Source organism: Pelobates fuscus, chromosome 1, assembly GCF_036172605.1.
Source record: "Pelobates fuscus isolate aPelFus1 chromosome 1, aPelFus1.pri, whole genome shotgun sequence".
In the NCBI taxonomy this organism is placed as follows: domain Eukaryota; kingdom Metazoa; phylum Chordata; class Amphibia; order Anura; family Pelobatidae; genus Pelobates; species Pelobates fuscus.
Genome location: NC_086317.1, coordinates 29693782 through 29710267, shown reverse-complemented (window position 1 = coordinate 29710267; position 16486 = coordinate 29693782). Strand labels below are relative to the sequence as shown.

The following is a 16486-nucleotide window of genomic DNA, read 5'->3' as shown; positions in this document are numbered from 1 at the left end:
AAATAATAAAGGAGTGTACAACATACAGAGGAAAAAGAATAGATAATAAAAGAACCCTCACAAATTATGAGGGATAAAACTAAACAGTGTGCTTAAACAATTCCCACCAGTTAGCCACAATAAGCTAACGATGAGAAGCCCACACAATGTCTTTTTTAGATAATGTTGTTAGATTCCTGTGTATCAACAGGGATATACACTGTAGCCTGTCCCAGGTAGTCGAATTCAGATAGTGTCATGAACTGTGCTTGTGTCAATGTATCAGGATTTAAGATACAGTACAGCGTTTATTGCGTAGTTCAACTAAAGAGGGATACTGCTACAGAAAAAGTACATCTTATTCCTATCACAGCGAGTGATCATGTAGTCAAAGTTGTATGCGGTGGAGTATGTGTCCAAACTTCGACCCTTCGGCCATCTCTCATTAAAATAACTTAATAAGTAAATACATTTATTAACTTCTTAATTGCAACATAATGTTGATACCATGGAAAATATAAATATATATTCATAATGTTACAGTTTTTACTTTAGTTTAATTAAATGTATATTTCAGTATGAATTGCATTACAATTGATATTATTTAACCCTTATCAATAATATTTTTTTAATATTTAATATTTATAATTAATATTAAAAAAATCTCACATTTCTTTATATATTCGTATATATATATATCAATAATATTTTTTTATATTTATGATTAATATTTATAATTTTGTCTCATATTTCTTTATATATTCTGTATATATTCAGATATATATCAATAATATTTTTTAATATTCATGATTTATATTTATACATTTTTTCTTACCTTTCTTTATATATTCAGATCTATCTATCTATCTATCTATCTATCCGAAAATATAAAGAAATTTGAGAAAAAATGTATAAATATTAATCATAAATATTGAAAAATATTATTGATAAGGGTTAAACAATATCAATTGTAATGTAATTCATACTGAAATATACATTTAATTAAACTAAAGTAAAAACTGTAACATTATGAATATATGTTACTTATCTTCACTGAAGCAGCAAAGAAAGATGAGGAAGATTGGGGATCATTCAATATAAAGACTATGCTGGATGCTGATTGGCTACTGAATGCTCCACTTCAGTTACTTGACTGTTTTTTCTTCTGTTATTCACTACATGTTATTTAAACTTCTTTGCTGCTGGAGTTAAGTAAATAAAGTTTTATGCATAATATGAGCCTCCAGTCTTGTTATAATATTTAGGGTTTCCTTTTGTCTGTGAATGCGGTTTTCTGTGCGGTTCCCATATTGCATAACCGTACTTTGAACTGTTTGTACACAGTTAAAAACTGAATCATTACTTATCTAAAGTTTAAATTATATAAAGATATTGTGGGTTTCAGCTTTCTTTGACTTCTAAAACCACGGGCATCTTAAAAATAAATTACATTTTAAAAATATTTTAGTTTGTTTTTATAGCTTATTGTCTTATTTATTTATTTATTTATTTATTACTGTTATTTATAAAGCGCCAACAGATTCCACAGCGCTGTACAATCAGTGGAGGACGTACAATATACACAGACAAATAAAAGAGGTAGAGAGAGCCCTGCCCGTAAGCTGATATCTAGCCATTGGAGATCTTTTATTCCAAGTGCTTAGTTAGATGACCTGTGAGCTTACAATCTAAAGCAGGGGTCCTCAAACTCCGGCCCCCCAGATGTTGCTGAACTACAACTCCCATGATTCTTTGAATTACATAGATAGCCAGAGAATCATGGGAGTTGTAGTTCAGCAACATCTGGGGGGCCGGAGTTTTGAGTTTACCGAAGTGCAGAAGTGCCGAAGTTCCGAAGTGCTGAAGTGCAAAGTTCCGAAGTTGCCAAAGTTCCGAAGTGTCAAAGTGCCGAAGTGCTGAAGTACAGTATTACCCAGTGAAAGAAGAAAAATGTTACATTGTATACAATTTTAAATAAAAAGTATACAAACATAGCCAGGATTCACCTGTAAGCATTCGCAACACTTACAACAATCAAGTAACATACATTCATATAAAATGTAAGTTACTTGGCCAGTCAGTGTAATGACAGGAATAAATAAGTAGATAACTCCCTAATTCCCATGGTATTAGGGAGCTATCTACTAAAAGGCTGAAAGACCTAAATTGGTCTTTCAGCCAAATATACTAAGTAAAGATTACTTAGTATTAGTAAATTATGCCCCTATGGCTGCTCACTGTTAAAAAAAAAAAAAAAAAAGGTCCCCTTCCCGAGACCCCACCCCTGAGCGGCGGGTGGGGGTCCTAAATTATAATAAGGGGGGTGACCTAATGTCCTCCCCTCTGGCCCCCACCCCTGAGCGGTGGGTGGCGGCCCTAAATTATAATAAGGGGGGGACCTAATGTCCTCCTCCCTGGCCCCCACCCCTGAGCGGTGGGTGGAGGCCCTAAATACTAATAAGGGGGGGACCTAAGGTCCTCCCCCTGGCCCCCACCTCTGAGCGGCAGGTGGGGGCCTTAAATACTAAAAAGGGGGGACCTAAGGTCCTCCCCCCTGGCCCCCACCCCTGAGCGGCGGGTGGGGGCCCTAAATACTAATAAGGGGGTACCTGAGCAGTGGGTGGGGGCCCTATATAGTAATAAGGGGGGACCTAATGTCCTCCCCCTGGCCCCCAAACCTGAGCAGTTCGTGGGGGCCCTACAGTAAAATAAGGGGGGGGACCTAATGTCCTCCCCCCTGGCCCCCACCCCTGAGTGGCGGGTGGGGGCCCTAAATCCTAAAAAGGGGGGGACCTAAGGTCCTCCCCCCTGGCCCCCACCCCTGAGCGGCGGGTGGGGGCCCTAAATACTAATAAAGGGGCGACCTAATGTCCTCCCCCTGGCCCCCAACCCTGAGCAGTGGGTGGGTGCCCAATATACTAATAAAAGGGGGGACCTAATGTCCTCCCCCCTGGCCCCCACCCCTGAGCGGCGGGTGGGAGCCCTAAATACCAATAGGGGGACCTATTGTCCTCCCCCCAGCCCCCACCACTGAGCAGTGGGTGGGGGCCCTAAAAAGAAAAAAAACCTGTCGACCCCCAGGTGACTAGGGGTCCCCAAACCCTAGTCACCCCCTCCCCCCAACAAAAATGATCCCCCTACCTACCCCCCTCACCCTAAAAATAATGAGGGGGGACCTTTAACTAAGAAGCTGTCAAAAAAAAAATAACTTACCATTCGATGTTTTCTTTCTTCTAAAATCTTCTTTTTTCAGCCCCCAAAAAAGGGCAAATAAAAAACCATAATAACCGACGCAATTAAAAACAAAAAAAAACAAAAAACGAGCGCAAAAAATAATAATCCATCTTCACCCATGGAGGGTTCCGCGCAGACTGAGTTCTGCAGGGCGGGGGAAGGCTTATAAAGCCTTGCCCTGCCCTGCAATTAGGCTCAGAGCACTCTGAATGGTGGGTTTAAGCCATCCAATCAGAGTGCTCTGACAGGTAAATGAAGAGACTGACAGGTAAGTCTCTACATTTACCTGTCACAGCACTCTGATTGGTTGGTTTGAAATCCACCAATCAGAGTGCTCTGTGTCATTTTACACAGCGTGGGAAAGTTCTTTGGAATTTTCCCACGCTGTGTAATTTGACTCATAACTCTCTGATTGGTTACTTAATCCACCAATCAGAGAGTTATGAGTCAAATAACTTTTTAGTCATTTTTACTTAGTATTACTTAGTCTTTCAGCCTTTTGGTAGATAACTCCCTAATACCGTGGGAATTAGGGAGTTATCTACTAAGCGTCTGCAATAGAAGTGCCGAAGTCCAGAAATTCCGAAGTTCCGAAGTGTCAAAGTGCCGAAGTGTCAAAGTGCCGAAGTTGCCGAAGTTCCGAAGTGCTGAAGTTCAGAAGTGCCAAAGTTCCGAAGTGCTGAAGTGCCGAAGTTCTGAAGTGCTGAAGTGCCGAAGTTCCAAAGTGCTGAAGTGCCGAAGTTCCCGAATTTCCGAAGTGTCGAACTGCCGAAGTGCCGAAGTTCCGAAGTGCTGAAGTGCCGAAGTTGACGAAGTTGACGAAGTTCCGAAGTGTTGAAGTGCCGAATTGCCGAAGTCCCGAAATGCGAAAATTCCAAATTTCGGAATGCCGAACCGAACCGAAAATTTTCCCCATGCACATGCCTATATGGTAGCAATCCAAGAATAATTGAGGTGGAGTATCTTCCAAGATTCAGTCAGTACCTGAGAGTGGTAGGATTTTCTGCAGGATGTTAAATGCAGTGCTTCACTGAGTTTGAGTGTGAAGTGAGGCCTGAGAGTGGTAGGATTTTCTGCAGGATGTTAAATGCAGTGCTTCACTGAGTTTGAGTGTGAAGTGAGACCTGAGAGTGGTAGGATTTTCTGCAGGATGTTAAATGCAGTGCTTCACTGAGTTTGAGTGTGATGTGAGGCCTGAGAGTGCCAGGAGAGTCTTCTTAAAAGATTAACACAGTAAGAATGTGTCACAGTTTAGTGTCATACAACATTAATTTAATATCCTGTTTGTTTAGTGCACATATGGTATGCAAATGTGTTAAGTTTCATGTACATACTTTTAATGCATTGTGACATTTAATGTTTTAGTTTATAGATGTGTTACTTCCATAGAGTAGAAATATTATTGCAGCATGTGCAAACACTGCTTTGTGCTTTGACAATGCAGTTATATCGTTTAACATTTAGCATAAAGTCCAAATCTCCATGACTTTGATTTAATAGGCTTTCTAAATATTTCAGTACGGTTCGTAAAACTCCAAATGATTTATCTACAGAAATTCCCATAGACTTTAATGGGAACTTCTATTTTTAAATCACTCAAAACATTTTCTACCAGTATTGAAAGCTTATTTAATCAAGGCCAATGTAGGAAGCAAACATTTAGTGAGTATATCTTCTGAGAGACAAGTTTACTGGCAATTTCACTATTGCAGAGTATGATATAAATTAAAGGTATTTTATACGTATCATGTCTCTATGTATCATAACCACTACAGTGTGCTGTTGTTGTGGTCCAAGGAGTTCCCTGACACCATCCCACAGTAAGCTGTAACGATGTTCAAATTATTTGACAAATTATTGGCTCTGTCAGATTCCTATTAAGCCATTGAATAATGTCAAAAGTTGGCCTTGCCCCTGCTAATTTTGCTGGGCTTGCATTGGCGTCTGTACAAATATCAGGTACATACCACTTTAAGAGTGCCCTAGCAGTTCCCAGGCACTTCTTGATACCTCTGATTCACTGAGTGATCCTCCACTGATCCTCCAGGGATCCGGATCACCCTCCTCTGAACCTCCACTGGACCAAATGAGATATACACACTGAAACACAGATACACACCTTGACACACAAATACACACACTGGCACATACACACACACACACACATACAGATACACAAACACACCGGCACACAGATACACACACTGACACATACACACATGCTGACACACAGATACACACACTGACTTAAATATACACACACACACTGACAGATATTCTGACACATACACTGGCATACCGATACACAACCTTGCACACAGAAACACACACACTGACACACAGATACACACTGGCACACACTGACAGATACACACACTGACATAAACACAAATTACACATGTTGACACATATATACATACACTGCATAATTCAAAATCCTATAAGGCTCCATGTATTAAATAGCATTCTAGGTGGCTTGAATTAAGTAGACAGGGATCAAGGTAATAGCAGTCTTAAAGAGATTTGAAATACAGATGTCTGATTTTACCTTGGTATTTACAGTGTTAACTAAGTGGCATTATGCAGACATTCTGATGCCATTTTTGGGAGTACTTTTGTCTGTAATTACCATGAGATTCTCTACAAATGCCCATACAAGATGCATATAGTCGTTTTTATTCATATTTAATCAATGTGTCAATATTCTCATAAATGAATAACTTTATCCCCGGAGAGCAATTAAAATAAAATTGATGATTTTGTCCTAATTTCATTTGCTAGCTATATTTAAGAATTCAGTGCTGATGGGATTAATACTTTAATATTAATATGACACACAGCCATCTATTAACATTTTAAATGACCCCATACATCATTTATTGGGCAACTTAACATGCTTATAGACTGGTGTGCATTAAAAGGAAACTATTGCCTAATCAGAGGTCTTCTTACCTTGGTATTGATACATACCGCATTTCTCTTTTTTTGTTTTTATATATTGATGATCTCCTCATCATTTGGGATGGGAACAAACACTCCTGCTTGGATTTTACCAATGACCTGAACAATGAGGAACGCAATTTAGTTTACAAGGACAACTTGAGATTTGATTTACATCTGATAGGGGATCATGAAAATCATTCCATTAGCACAACAAGTTATATGAAGTTGTGTATTTTCAACCCCTTCTCTTTCGTCTCCTTTCGCGGAAATGGATTCCTGTTTAATTTGGTTAGTTTATTTGGTTTGGTTCGAACAAGGACCACCCCAGAGACCCATTAGAACGTGGAACGTTGAGTATCTTGTACGAAAACCACAATGGAACTAATTAATAGAATGCTCCATTGGGTGGCCGCCATTTCGTGCAATTGAACGTAAGTGGTCGGGACAATGGGTGGTGACCATTTTATCTCCCGAATGCAGGCATCGGGACTTGGTCGTTGAGTGCCTGGAACTAATTTCAACATGGCACTCCTGCGAACACCGGTCGCCATGTACCTGCTGCCCATTCAAGTTCTGCTACACCTACACAAACGGTGTTCAGGAGATATTGACTACCGAACATGAGGAGCATTCTACACTAATCCGCTTTCATCTAGCTTATGTAGTTTTCATATAAAACTCCATGAACAGAGACCAGCTCTTGCCACAACTTCCCTGGAATTATTTTGGCCTTCGACCTTGTGGCAGACCGGTCAAGACTTTCCCACGATGGCGATTCAAAATTACCAAACGGATCTGGGTGATTTTTGGATATACTTTTGTGGGGTTTCCGTGTATTTTAGGGGTACTTTTGGGGGTGGTTAGAAATTGTTAGATGCTTCTATCCCTGATAGATAATGTAATTATCAATGTGTATTCCGATAATTATCTCTCAGGCACAGAGGATCATGGGAGGGATTTCCCTGCATTTCTGTGTGAGAAACACCATGTTGGGGCTTTTGCATAAAAGGCCATGTGTGGCCCCAAATAAACCAGTCTTCTCCCAGCATTAAGCATTGGCTCATGTGTGGGAGGTTATGTGATAACGGCGACATTATACCTTTGGGATTATTGGCGTTATTTTGTTGGGAAAAGGGCATCCGTGGCGGTGATACTTTGGCAGATCACCACTGAAGTCAACAGTGGGCAATACATTGTTATGGGTTAATAGTTGCAACCCTGCCCACACTTTTAAAGCTAGAGGAATTGCTCTTTAATTAGTTTTGAACATCAGATCAAGAATTTAGACCAGTGGGTTCCAACCTAGTCCTCAAGTACCCCCTAACAGTCCAGGATTTAGGGTTACCCAGTTGTGTCTAAGGTGTTTTTAGAAAGAAGAAAAAACACTTTAGACACGACAAGGTAATCCCTAAATCCTGAACTGGTTGGGGGTACTTGAGGACTGGGTTGGGAACTCCTGATTTAGACCAAAGGTTATCCCAGCATGGCTACTCCAAGAGACTCATTGATAGAGGCTTCAGAGTTTCCAAGGAGAGGGATAGGAATACCTTACTGTATGCTGGTCACAGTTGGAAAAATAATAAAGGGCACAAGGGCTTTAAATGGAGGGATGTTTCAGCCAAATCTCCCTGTTTTCTGTACTGAATAAAGTGAGCAATTACGCCTGCTGCTAGATATTGTGCAGAGACATCTCCCCATTTTGGAATTAGATAGCTTCTACAGGGACCTTCCCACATGGGATTTAGGAGCAGTGCAAGGAAAGTATTCTATCTCCAGGTTTGTTCTGTTTTGATGATCCTTATGTAATCTTTCATGGTTTAATTGTTCAGGCATGCACCAATGCGGAGCGAGTAGGTGCAGTTGCTGCCGGGCATGTTCAAAAGCAGGATATGAAATCGTTTACATTTTCAGTTACGGCTAGGAATGGCCCAATTAACAATTTCACCAACTGCCGAACAGAAGCAGTGATGTACATTTTAACTTGTGGTAAATGCCTCAAACAGTGTGTATTGTTTGAAACATATTATAAAGCTATTTGGGGTAATTAGATGGATTTTACTTATTTACTTTGTGAAGGAAATGTTAACGTTTATGTGTGCAGAGAATGTATATACCAGTTTATATTACTATTTCCTTAACCACATGAATAGGCCCAAGCTTGGGTCTGACATAACTTAAACAATATATGCATAAAGAGTGCAACCTTAAAGAAAACATCGAAATGTAGGGTGACTAACCAATGCATGATACATTTGTACGAGTTTGTGTTTGTTCAGTAAGAAGATTTTATTTTTAGACATTTAGAAGATATTCCCCATTAAAGAGGATAATTAATTTAACATTAAATGTGTACAGAGAATGTTCATACAGTTTATAAAGTTTATATATCTATTCCTTAAAGGGACACTATAGTCACCTGAACAACTTTAGCTTAATGAAGCAGTTTTGGTGTATAGAACATGCCCCTGCAGCCTCACTGCTCAATCCTCTGCCATTTAGGAGTTAAATCCCATGTTTATGAACCCTAGTCACACCTCCCTGCATGTGACTTGCACAGCCTTCCATAAACACTTCCTGTAAAGAGAGCCCTATTTAGGCTTTTTTTATTGCAAGTTCTGTTTAATTAAGATTTTCTTATCCCCTGCTATGCTAATAGCTTGCTAGACCCTGCAAGAGCCTCCTGTATGTGATTAAAGTTCAATTTAGAGATTGAGATACAATTATTTAAGGTAAATTACAACTGTTTGAAAGTGAAACCAGTTTTTTTTTTCATGCAGGCTCTGTCAATCATAGCCATGGGAGGTGTGGCTAGGGCTGCATAAACAGAAACAAAGTGATTTAACTCCTAAATGACAGTGAATTGAGCAGTGAAATTGCAGGGGAATGATCTATACACTAAAACTGCTTTATTTAGCTAAAGTAATTTAGGTGACTATAGTGTTCCTTTAACCACATGTATAGGCCCAAGTTTGGGCCTGGCATAAATTTACAAAATCAGTTGCAATACCTAGCCACATATTTACTAAATGCACGAATACCCAGAGGGAAGACAGAGAAAACATTAAATTGTAGGGTGACAGATTGAATTGCATATGAAAAAAGTCGATATGGACTAGTGAGGGCCAAATACAGTAAGCAGAATGAGGCATCGCTGTGATTCTATGTACGATTTAAATAGGTTGAATTTGCGTTAGTAGTGAAATTCACCGTAACTGTATGGCTAAACAAACTTACGGTTTAGTTGGAAAAAACAAACAAACATTGGTTAAAGAAGCCACGGCTATACAGGACACAGCGGTGCCCCATAGGCTGTGAGGAAGGCGACTGTATTTTACCACAGTGAGGTAAAATTAATACTTGCGTGGGCCACCCTAGGCCAAGACCAGCTTGTTTGGAGTTTAGGCAGTTTGTGTTGATGACCTTTGAACTGGAAGTAGATGGTTCTGTACTGACCCAGACAGTCTCAGCCCAGAGGAAGGGGCAGGCTGTGTATTTATAGGCCAAATAACCCCTCCCACAACTACAGGCTCCACCCACAGGCTCAGCCTTCCCATATATATACAAACCACGATCCCAGCACTCAAGTTCCCTGGTCTTTAGAATGCCCCTGTGCTAACTCCGGCCATAATACAGGAATGAAGACGAGTGTTTTTTTTTAATTATAAAAAACTAATAGAAAAACTAAATGTGGCCAGCATTTGTGACTAAGTGACTACTACATAAAAACCAAAAGAATACACAATGTGCTTATCACAATGTCAAAGACAAATGTGACTCGCTGTGCTACCTGGAAATATAGAGTAGTCTAATGAGGATTAAATATTAGCTATATACACATGAATTCCTATAATAAAAATATATCAAACTAATCTCCATTCGATAAGGACTAGACAGTGAAAATAATAATAAAAAAATTCAAAAATAGTGGACAGGTATTATAGAAATATTTACAGCGTGGGATGTCTATCCGGAACTTTATTGGGTCTGGCTCTATATGTATCCACAACACTATCTATATAGTATCCAGTACACTAAACAAAAAAAACAAAAAAAAAACAATATATATATATATATATTGATATAATAGTATACTACTCCTTGTAAGTATCCTTGACTAAAAAGAAAGACTCAAATTGCAGAGAAAATAACTTGTTAAAGAGATATGTAAAGATGTCGTATATAGTATAAACCTATTATGGACTGGCAATATGTGTCCTAAATGAAAAGGACTCAAAGGGAAAACAAACCGACCAATAAAGGTAAAAAAATCTATTGAAAAGGCTTATCTCTAAATAGATGTAGTTGAAAATTAGTCAGGGAAATACTATCCATAGAGACTATGGTGCTTAGAATGCTCAATAGTATATCTATGGTTAAATAAATTGGAGTATAAGTCCGTCAGAATGCAAAGGGAGATAGAGGATAGATATGTAAAGATAAGCTGCTTACATAGTTACATAGTTACATAGCTGAAAAGAGACTTGCGTCCATCAAGTTCAGCCTTCCTCACATTTGTTTTTTTGCTGTTGATCCAAAAGAAAATCTTCGTTCTCTATTGTTCGAACTAAACAGCAGATGGAGCAAAAATAAATTAAATATCATTAAATTAAATAGAAAAAACACACACCCCCATGTGCGGAATACTAGATGCCGTGACAAGTGTTAAGTGCCCATAGAAAAATAAAAGAAAAAATAGAATGCCTGACGCGCGTTTCGGTGCTGTTAGGGAAGCACCTTCGTCAGAGGCTACTACAAAAGACTGAAAATATCCCATTTTGAATACCCTGGGTTGTCTACATTGAAAATGGTATGCCATGATGGGGTTATTTCACATTCCTGGGCTACCATATGGTCTCAAAAGGCAACACAGACCCAGCAAACCAATCTGGCAAACTGAATTGGGCAAGCCCTATATTGACCCTGTAACTTTCCAAAACACCATAAAACCTGTAGGAGGGGTATTGTTATACTCGGGAGACTTCGCTGAACACAAATATGAGTGTTTAAAACAGTAAAACTTATGATGAAATTACCAGTAAAAGTGCAGTTTTTGTGTAAAAAAATGCAAAAAACAAATATGAATGCTAACTTTGGCAATCGTTTGTGGCTAAGTGGCTACTACAAAAGACTGGACATACCCCATTTTGAATACCCTGGGTTGTCTACATTTTCAACTGGTATGCCATGATGGGGTTAATTTTCATTTCTGAGCTGCCATAACGTCTCAAAGTCAATATAGGCCCAGTAAACCAATCAGGCAAATTTAAATGTGCAAACATGGAAAAGGGGAAAGCCCTACATTTAACCCCTGTAAGTTTGCAAACACCGATAAAACCTGTACATTGGGGGCACTGTTGTACTCTGTAGATGTTGCTGAACACATATTGGGGTGCTCTTTGTCAGTAACACATAACAGGATGTGAGAATCCATGCCTAAAGTACAATATGAGAGAAAAATAGCACAAAAAAAATTACCTAAAAGTTGGACAAAGACTGGTGATAGAATAAGTGCATGCCAGAGAACCTGACACACCTATATATGGGTGGTATCATTGTACTCAGGAGATGTTGCTGAACACATATTAGGGTGTTCTTTGGCAGTAACCCTTAAAGTTCTCAGTACATGTATTCGTATATTGCTATGTGTGTCAAAAAAATCACCAATTATTTTTTTTTTTTAATTTGGCATATATTGGTGGTAAAATGGTTGTATGAAAAGAGTCAAAATACCCCAAGTTTAATACTTTAGGTTATCTTCTTTTAAAAAAATATATACATGTGAAGGGTTATTCGGGGATTCCTGACAGATATCAGTGTTACAATGTAACTTGCGTTAATTTTGAAAAAATATGGTTTGCAAATAGCAAAGTGCTACTTGTACTTATTGCCCTATAACTTGCAAAGAAAGCTGAAAACATGTTAACATTGGGTATTTCAAAACTCAGGACAAAATTTAGAAACTATTTATCATGGGTGTTTTTTGGCGGTTGTAGATGCATAACAGGTCAAAGTTAGAAAAAGTTTTTTTTTTAATTTTGTCATCATATTTTATAATTGTTTTTATAGTAAATTATACCATATGATGAAAATAATGGTATCTTTAGAAAGACCATTTATTGGCGAGAAAAACGGTATGTAATATGTGTGGGTACAGTAAACGAGTAAGAGGAAAATTACAGCTAAACACAAACACAGCAGAAAAATGAAAAGCGGTCTGGTCACTAAGGGGTTAAGCATAAAAACAGATAATGGTGTAAAATAGAACATATCTTATGCAGTAACACAGTGGTCAATAAGTCTTACTAATATAACAGTCCTACCCACTGTTATATATTAACATTGTTTGAAAGTAACAATAGGGATTTGACACGTACGTTTGCAGGGGATGTTTGAAGTAATGTCCAGATATTTCAGAAAATATGCAAATACAGTGTTGTTTGTGAGGTAATTAGGTAATTAAATAGTTAAGGTTAAAAACTGCTGCAGTTTCATGCAATAAAGAAAATTGGTGCAAGGGCGTTAGGAGGAGAGCAAGTGAAAGCAAAACTCAGGATATTACAGGATATTACATATGGAGATGGAAGGAAATTAAATAAATGAAAAACAATCTTCTTCTGTTCAACCCCTTCCTTACAAAGAATTAGACAAAGTCCACTGAAAAATGACCGACCTCACTAAATATTGTACTTCAAGATCTATGTACTCACCCTGTTGCTGATAGTGGGAGAGGAGAAAACGTTTTTGCTTCGGTTGCAGATGAGCTTTTTGTTGCTATTCTTTTTGGAGTTTATTTTTCAAATGCAGCTGTGAGTATGATGCTATGAATCTGAATTTAATCTAAACTAGTAACACGATGACATGGCTATTCCATACATTATGGAGGATTGAGAAAGGAACAGGTGTTTTTTTTGTTTTGTTTTGTTTTTAAATCAAAATACTGGAAATGTTTAACCATTTAGCTATTTGTATGTGTGGTTGGCTGACTGTGAAGGGCCTACCTAGACACAATCATTCTCAGCCAACTCCCACACACATCAGATTCAGCCAATCACACATATAACCCCACACATATCACACTAAGCCAAACTCGCACAAAATATACAACACACACATCACACTCAGCCAAACTTTCCACACTCCCACATAACATATACACCCCACACACATCTCACTGAGCCACACGCAGAGGAGCTCTGTGATTCATTTAAACACTATGTACATAACTTTCGCTAAGTTTTATTGCTTTGGAGCATTGTTGTAAGCTATTTTCTATTGCGTTAATTAGGCATCTCATTCCTAGTTTGGTAGTATGTGAAGATCTGGGCACCTCAAATCTCCACCTACTTTCAGGATTAGTTAGCACTCTAGTTAATAAAGCAATAATATGGCAGAGATAGGACAGTAAATACCTCTCTTGCCTAGAATCTTTTGTATCAATGTACTAACTAGTTAAAACTACCGTGGGACCTCGGTTTACAAACGCCTCGGTTAACATAATTTTCTGTTTACAAATGAAAATCCAATGAAAATAATGCCTCGGTTTACAAACTTTTTTCGCAATACAAAGCAAGTTTCCCCAGGATGCATTGCACCTGGGAGGTTTATAGCACCGCCCCCTGCATGCTGGAGCCTGTGGGTAGCACGTGGCGTCGAGTGTGGAAATGTTGGAGCGACTTTTGAATCGAGGTTTGGAGCCATTCTGGAAATTGTTTTCAGTTGTTTTGGGACTTTTTGGTGCATTTCTCAAGCTGTGGGAAGGTAGGAAGCTGAGATTCGTCGTTTGCATGCCTTTTATTGTATGTTCTGAATTGTGGGTTGGTTTCCATGCCAGCTCTTATTTACTTTTTTCTGACCTCCAGAACGGATAAATTGATTTTCAATGCATTTCTATGGGAAACCGCGTTTCGGTTTACAAATGTTTCGCAATAAGGAATGTCCCGGAGAACGGATTAAATTCATACACTGCGGTACCACTGTATAGAGAAATATTTGCTGGAAAAGTGTGATTTCCAAACTTTATATCTGCATTTGAACATTCAGATTTTCGCTAATAATAGATGAGGCTACTACATAATATGCAGTATTTTGCTTTGGGGTAGTTGTGACTCCCCTGTTCAATCAAGATTACTAGTTCAGTTGAGACACCAGTGAATCTAATTAATAATGAAGGATGCATTCCTAGATGAGATTAATGAATATTTGACAAGGGGTTCATATTTGGGAAAACCCAGCCTTGAGATTTGATTTGGTGTGGGTATTGTTTTTTTAAGTTTTATTTCACTCGACTGAACACATATATGGTAAAAACCAAAGAAAAGAAAATGTTACTTGCGCTTTCTCCTTAATCCCTATGTATATTTAGACAAATGGAGGTCATTTAGTTGCTCCAATGGCCATTGGAGGGATGCCCGCCTGCCAACGTCAAGGCAGACCCCCCTAAGCGGGTCCTAACACTGACCCTTCAGCCTGCTTCCTTGAGCTTCTGGCAAAGATATCTCTAATGAGACAGAAAGGGGTATTTTTTATATACACCCCTTTACTTATTAACCCTTAATAGGGAACACATGGGATGGGTAGCAGCATTGTAACCAGGCTGTGTGATACAAAGTAAATACAAATACAAAAAGAGAAGTCCTGCGCTTAAGCAGCAAGGACTGCAACACACATCAGCCCCAATATATAGTAAAAACCAAAGAAAAGAAAATGTTACTTGCGCTTTCTCCTTAATCCCTATGTATATTTAGACAAATGGAGGTCATTTAGTTGCTCCAATGGCCATTGGAGGGATGCCCGCCTGCCACATATATGAATGAAGTTTACATTGGACACTATGTTAGACATTTTGGACCTGATACAGCTATTTTGTATGCTAGGAAGGCATAGGTAAAATTATACCACTTTAGCTACATATACAGTTCTGCTCAAAAGTTTGCATACCCTTGGAGAATCAGTAATATAAGTACCATTTGTAAAGAAAACATGAGTGAGCAGGCAAAACACATTTCTTTTATTTCTAATGGGAGTCATATTCAACTGTAGGTTATAACAGAATGGCACAATCATAAAACAAAGCATGGCAACAAAGAAAAAAAGAAATGACCCCTGCATACCGTTAGTTCATACTGTGTATTGTCTCCTTTGGCATCAATGACAGTGTGCAGTCTTTTGTAATAGTTCTCTATGATGCCCCTAATTATTGCAGGTGGTATAGCGGCCCGTTCGTCTTAGCAAAATGCCTCGTGGTCATGCAAAGTCTTTTGTCGTCTTGTATGAATCGTACGTTTGAGATCTACCCAGAGTGGCTGAATGATATTACGGTCAGGAGACTGTGATGACCACTCCAGAACCATCACCTTTTTCTGCTGTAACCACTAGATGGTCCGCTTGGCATTGTGTTTAGAGTCATTGTCATGCTGGAAAGTCCAAGAGCGTTCTATGCACAGCCTTTGTGCAGAAGAATGCAAATTGTCTGCCATTATTTTTTTATAACATGCTGCATTCATCATGGGGGAGTGATAACCGGTGTTCTCCGGGGGCCACCGGCAGTGAGGGGGGTATTGCAGCTATGCCTCAACATTGAGGCATCGCTGCAATACCATTAGAGTTGCTTGAAGTCCTTAAGGTCAGTTTTTTGTTGGACGTACCTGGTTCAAATGCATGTGATTATAATGCTGTGGTTTTGCTGGATATTGTTTTGTCTGTTTTTATTGCTGGTATGCGCATCGAGACCCTATGGGTAATAAGACTGCGTTTTCTTAAGAATTTTTAATAAATAAATAAATAAATAAATACGCCACAAACAATTATGTGATGATAAATGGCTTCATATGATCACTATCCTTCACTATCCTTTGTCATATTTTCAAAATCAATGCCAAACAATCTCACAATATCTGCCTCGATGCAAACTTTTGAGCACAACTGTACAAGCCGGAACACTCAAGTTACATTATGTAATATGTTAATTCATGCAGAATCACATCAACCCCAGGGGCATGTCCTCATATAATCTCAGTTAAACTTGTTTTCCTTATTTTTTCTTTTTATCTTGTACCCTTCTGCCACAACATTCTACTACAGTGCCTCATAATGTCAAAGCCTAAATTTAGTCAGAACCAAACAAAAATATAAACTGTAAATTAAGTGATTTTCCATAGACATCATTAACTTAGATAAATCTAAAAACAGAGCAGGATGTTTGCAGTGCAGAGTGTTAAGTTTGCAGTGATAAACTAATTAACATATAAGAGTATTAAGAGTTTATTTGGTAGTCAGCAATTAAGGGGTTAAGCATTATACAACATCCATAATTTGGCAAGAATAACATATG

At 38.6% G+C, this 16486-nt stretch overlaps 1 protein-coding gene across 2 annotated transcripts in view; it reads left to right on the top strand.

Moving 5' to 3' along the window:
- Positions 1 to 16486, top strand: part of LOC134602356 (beta-1,3-galactosyltransferase 5-like) — a 106677-nt gene that overhangs the window by 39481 nt on the left and 50710 nt on the right. Inside the window, exon 1 of one of the 2 annotated variants that reach the window (XM_063447176.1) lies at positions 12926 to 12962. The exons of the other annotated variant lie outside the window; for it this stretch is intronic. The gene's annotated coding sequence lies outside the window, so the exon portion shown is untranslated. Of the gene's footprint in view, positions 1 to 12925; positions 12963 to 16486 lie in introns of those variants that run through there. 2 annotated transcript variants of the gene reach the window in all.